Here is a 5987-nt window from a genome sequence, read left to right as displayed (position 1 = left end):
AGATAAGTTTCCGTGCATCAAGTTTATGGCGTCGTTGCCGGGGATTGATTTTGTATCGACAATGATTAACTTGGAGGATAACTAGATTGAGCATTTTTCTTTTGTTTTGTTTAATTTCATTTGAGTGATTTACTTTCAGTTTTAGTTATTTTTTTTCCTTTATCCCTTACCCGTTTGTTGTGTTTTCTTCATTATTTACAATTTAGTTTACTAACCCACTAACTGTTTGATACATTGCACCACTCACACTAACAGCCATTCTAACAAGAGTAATTTCTTCATTCATTTTTTTTCTCTTTCTTGCTTTTTGCTTTGTGGGTTGTATGATAGTTAGAAGAAGCGGGGCTTCAACTTCCTTTGATTCTGAACCTGAGAGGACCTTCCTTAGATTAAGGAGGGAAGCAAGAGGGAAGAAAGTAGTTGGTGCTGAGGAAGAGGAAGAGTATTTTGAAACAGACATGGAGGCGAATATGGAGAACCACCATGAAGAAGAAGCTCACAACCATGCCATAGGAGGTCCAGTAAATTATGCTGGGCAACAGAGAAGAGTTCTAGGCTCTTACATCAATCCAAACCCAGGCAATTGTGGAAGTAGCATCCAAAAGCCAACCATATATGCCAATAACTTTGAACTAAAACCCCAGCTCATCACCCTCGTTTAGAACAACTGTGCATTCGGAAGAAGTGCCCAAGAAGACCCCAATCAACATCTAACCACCTTCCTAAGGATATGTGATACTGTGAAGTCTAATGGTGTTCATCCCGACACCTATAGACTGCTTCTGTTCGCCTTTTCACTCAAGGACAAAGCATCTAAATGGCTGGAATCCTTCCCAAAGGAGAGTTTAATAACCTGGTAGGATGTGGTGAAAAAATTCTTGGCGAGATTCTACCCTCCTCAAAGAATCAAAAGGTTGAGAGCTGAGGTACAAACCTTCAGGCAACAAGATGGTGAAACTCTCTATGAAGCATGGGAGAGGTTTAAGGACTTAACAAGAAGGTGCCCGCCAGACATGTTGAATGAATAGGTGCAGTTACACATTTTCTATGAGGGTCTTTCTTATGAATCAAAGAAGGCAATAGACCACTCATCCGGGGGATATCTGAACAAGAAGAAGACCATTGAAGAAGCCATAGATGTCATCGAGACTGTAGCTGAGAATGACTACTTCTATGCTTCTGAAAGGGGCAATACTCGAGGAGTGATGGAGCTGAACAACATGGACGCGCTGCTGGCTCAAAACAAGATGATCACCAAGCAGCTGGCTGACCTTACCAAGAAGATGGAAAGAAACCAAGTTGCAGCAGTCACCACCTCATCAGCAGCTCAAGAAGGAGTGAATGCAGTGGAAGAGGGTGACCAGGAACAAGCCAACTATATTGGGAACTCACCTAGGCAAACCCATGATCCATACTCCAAAACTTATAATCCTGGTTGGAAGAACCACCCAAACTTTGGGTGGGGAAATCAACAAGATCAAGGCCAAGATCAGAGACGTCACAACCCTAACAACAATGCAACTCACCAACATCCCACACAGAGATCATATCAACACCTACCCAACAATACCTCTCAACATCCATATCAAAACCAAAATGGCCCTTCTCACCTCTCCAACCTCAACTCACCATCACCATCCGAAGATAGACTCTCCAGAATTGAGACTCCACTTGAAGGTATATGCAAGGAAATCCAAGACAACAGAGTGTTCAAGGATGAGGTGCGAGCTAATATCAAAAACCAGGGAGACACTATCAAGAGGCTAGAATTTCAAGTGGGATACCTCTCTGAGAAGATTTCTAAACCTACTGATATCTTCCCAAGTGACACAGAGAAAAACCCGAGAGGTGAAGCAAAGAAAGTAAGATGGGAAGAATGCAAGATGGTCACTATAAGTGATGAGGTGAGTGTGGAAGAACTGAACAAATCCTTAGAACACTCTCGAGATATTACAGCAGAGAAGCAGGAAGAGGGTGACCAAGAAACCAACTCCACACAGAAGAAGGGGTTAAGGGAGAAGGAGATTCTGAACCCATATGCACCTTTTTCCCCCAAAGACTCAAGGGTGGTGTAGAAAGGAGAGTGTACTCAAAATTTCTCGACATGTTTGTATCTCTCCATGTAAACATACCATTCATCAAGGCTCTCCAACAAATGCCCTCATACATTAAATGTATGAAGGAGCTGCTGACCAAGAAAAATTCACTAAAGGGAGGACAAACAAAATTGATGAATAAGGAGTGTAGTGCTCTCATTCAAACAGAGTTGCCTACAAAAAGGAAGGATCCAGGGAGTTTTCACATCCCTTGTGCTATAGGATAAACAGGAATTGATAAAGGACTCTGTGACCTGGGAGCAAGCATCAACTTAATGCCTTTATCCCTCATGAAGAAGCTTTAGATCAATGAGCTAATGCCCACAGACGTAGTCATCAAGTTGGCTGACAAAACTCAAAAACAAGCCATAGGAGTGGTTAAAAACGTGCTGGTAAAGGTTGGGAACTACTTCATTCCCACAGACTTTGTTATTTTGGAGATGGAAGAAAGTCACCTCCATCCAATCATATTGGGAAGACCATTCCTAGCCACATCCAGAGCACTTATAGATGTGGAGCGAGGAGAGCTAATATTGAGGATACATGATGAACAACTTACCTTCAATGTCTTCAGACCTTCACAAGAAGCAGATCAAGAAAACAAGGAATCAAGGGAGGATCACAATAAAGAAATGGTGGAAGAAACAAGCACTGAAGCACGAACAATACCCCTGGGAATCCCTTTGGTTGACAAATAATATAGTCAGAAGGTACAACAGCTAAAGGAAACCCAAGAGGAGATAAACCCACTAGAGTCATATGAGACCACCAACAAAATCTCCCTGGGAAAAGAGGTCACAAGGAGCAAGATAGCATTAAAAGAAACAAGGAAGAAGGCGCCAAGGGGATGGAGGAACAAAAAGATCCCTACAGAGGATTTCTCTCCAGGGGATAAAGTAATCTCTGCTCATTTCTCAGTTATTCTACCTCATCTCTCCACCATTCTATCTCAGCTGCCTAAAGTTTACACCATCAGCAGAATTCTCTCTTTGGAACATGTGGAGATTCTTAATGAAGCCAACAGAGATAGATTCACTGCGAGAGGGGAGGATTTGAGGCATTACCAACCACCCTGACAAAGGCAAAACGTCAAACTAATGACGCTAAAGAAGCGCTTCATGGGAGGCAACCCATGTTTTATATCCTTTCAGTTTTTTTTAGGATGTTTAAAGTAGTTAATAAAGCAAGGTTCATGAATTCCAAATCAACTTTGACAAACACTTAGATGAATCCTTGTATGCAACGTATAGTGAACAACAAGTTTGGTGTTCCAGGCACACTAAGAGGACAAAAACACAATTCATATCGTGTTACTCTTAGAGACTTAATCAACTCTTTTTACACCACATGGTCACAAACTAAGTTTGGTGTCACCAATGTTGCATACATGAACAATTAATCGGTCAGTTGGGTTGTATTCATGAATAGCATTTAGTTATTTAAAAACAAAATTTTGAAAAATAGTCAGTCCACTCTTAAAACTTTTGCCACCAAAAATTCAATGCTAACTTTTGCTTTCCTTTTTGTCTTATATAGGAAATGAAGGAAGGATTGAAGAGAATTGATGAGACAATTTGAGAGGGAGGTTCGGCCACTTCACAAAGGGGGACTATACACATCTCTTCTAAGGGAATGCATTGGGAAATGTTGTCATGCAACATTGGAAGGATGAATTAGCATGAGAAGAAAGAGAAAGAGCATAAAAGAGTCATGAATCAGTAAGGAAGGCACTAGAGGATTGGAAAAGAGCCAGAATGACACGAACACAAGGAAACGCAAGTGGACAGAAAGAGGACAAACAAGAGAGAGAGCGTGGGCACCCTCATGAGTAAAATGTGGCGGAGTTCCTTTTTCATTTTCTTTCTTTCAAAGCCTAAAATAAGGAAGATCATGTATGAAATAGAACATGCATCCATAGTAGCTTAGGAATTTTCAATTCTGTCTTTAAGATTTCATTGCTTAAGTCTATGTGTGCTAGTCTAAGTTTCTTGTTGTCATTTTCACCCTACTTAAATGTATGCTTGTCCTTTAAGCTAAATAAAAGAAAATGTTATGAAAAACCATAGTGGAGTTCATCTTGTGAAGTAAGTTCCTAATGTTTGTGGTGTGGTAATTAGTTAGCTAAGTTGGTTTCCCAACAAGGTATACAGACAACTAGATGTTCTGAATCATATGCTTGAAGCACATTTTATGAGACTAGCTAAACAACAAGATCCTAATAAGAAAAAAAAAGAAAAGAACAGTGAGAGTTGAAAAAGAAAGAAAAAGAAATTAGGCTAGGCACCATGGGTTTGAATCTTGAAGCATGTGTCTATGGTGTTCTTGTGCAAAGGATCTGCTTGGATGAATAAGTTCTCTGGAGTGCCTCATCACTTAGTAACTTGGGTTAACTAACCCGGGATTATCAACTGAAAATCCACTATCAAGAGTAACCTTGCTACAGAACACTTAGTAACCCAAAGAGGTGCTGGACACCAAGGCCTCAAGTAAAAAGAAAATAACAAATCATATGCCTGTGGTGTACATGTATGGGGGAGAGAGACTTGAGGGAGTAAGTCCTTAGGGGTGTTTCAACACCTAGCACCTTGAACCAACTGGTTCGGGAGTGTTGGCTGAAAGCTTATTTTAAAGAGTTGCCCCCTCACAAAGCACTTAGCCTAAAAATGCAATAAACCCTGAAAAGAAGGGGGAGATCAAGGTATAAGGATCTCATAGGATGCAATCAAGCAAGTATTCAAGAGCATGATAAGGACCTGAAAACCAGTAAAAGAATGAACCTAAGTTGCTATGCATGAAACTCCATAAACCAAGAACCTTACTTCTATAATAAGAACTTGTTTCTCTTGTTCTTTCATTCATCATTCTTATGTTTTAGTACTTGCTTAGGGACAAGCAAGCTTTAATTTTAGTGTTATGATGCTAGGGCATTTTGGCCAGTTTCACTAACCTTTTTCTTTACTATTTTAGGATAGTTTCATGCATTTTCTTAGTAAATAAGCAAGTTTTGGGTAAATATACTCTTACATCTTGATTCAAGCAAAAATTGTGAACTTTACATGATTTCATGAGAATTATGCAGGAATTGAATGATAATATGGATGATGCATGAATCAATTTAACATTATCGGGCGATAACCCTCTTGGCTTTCTGTCTTCTTGGCCTCTCTTCACTTTAACACATCACTTAGTGATGTTTTATTGTGCAGAAGGTAAGGCATTGTACGCTGCAGCCATGTTAGCTTCACTAACGTGACCACTAACGTGGAATAGGAGCGAGCTTGCAATGTTAGTGGTAAAAGTTACCACCAATAACGCCTTCGAATGCCATCATAAGAAGAAAGGGGGAGCTCCAATGTTAGTGGTAAAAGTGAACACCACTAACGTTCCAAAAGGCCACACATAGCCACGTTAAGAGTCACGTTAATTCAATTAACGTGAACTCTAACGTGGAGTGAGAAGAGATCGCGAACGTTAGTGATACTCACCTTTGTCACTAACGTTAGATCAGGCCAAGATTGCCCACTGGTGCACGAAATCACAATCACACTTTTGCAATTCCGCACAACTAACCAGCAAGTGCACTGGGTCGTCCAAGTAATACCTTATGTGAGTAAGGGTCGATCCCACGGAGATTCTCGGCATTAAGCAAGCTATGGTTATCTTGTAACTCTTAGTCAGGATATCAATAATTCTTAGATTTAATTGTAAAAAGTAAAAGAACATGAAATAAAAACTTGTTATGCAGTAATGGAGAACAGGTTGAGGTTTTGGAGATGCTCTGTCTTCTGAATTTCTGCTTTCCTACTATCTTCTTCTTCATGCACGTAAGGTTCCTTCCATGGCAAGCTGTATGTTGGTGGATCACCATTGTCAATGGCTACCATCCGTCCT

At 40.3% G+C, this 5987-nt stretch overlaps 1 non-coding gene across 1 annotated transcript; it reads right to left on the bottom strand.

Moving 5' to 3' along the window:
* Positions 1-911: 911 nt before the first annotated feature.
* On the bottom strand, positions 912-1015 carry LOC112787826 (small nucleolar RNA R71). The gene has a single exon (XR_003195216.1). It is a non-coding gene; the product is annotated as a small nucleolar RNA R71 (small nucleolar RNA).
* Between the last annotated feature and the right edge of the window lie 4972 nt (positions 1016-5987).

Source organism: Arachis hypogaea, chromosome 20 (assembly GCF_003086295.3).
Source record: "Arachis hypogaea cultivar Tifrunner chromosome 20, arahy.Tifrunner.gnm2.J5K5, whole genome shotgun sequence".
Taxonomy (NCBI): domain Eukaryota; kingdom Viridiplantae; phylum Streptophyta; class Magnoliopsida; order Fabales; family Fabaceae; genus Arachis; species Arachis hypogaea.
This window is presented reverse-complemented; position numbering and strand designations above follow the sequence as displayed.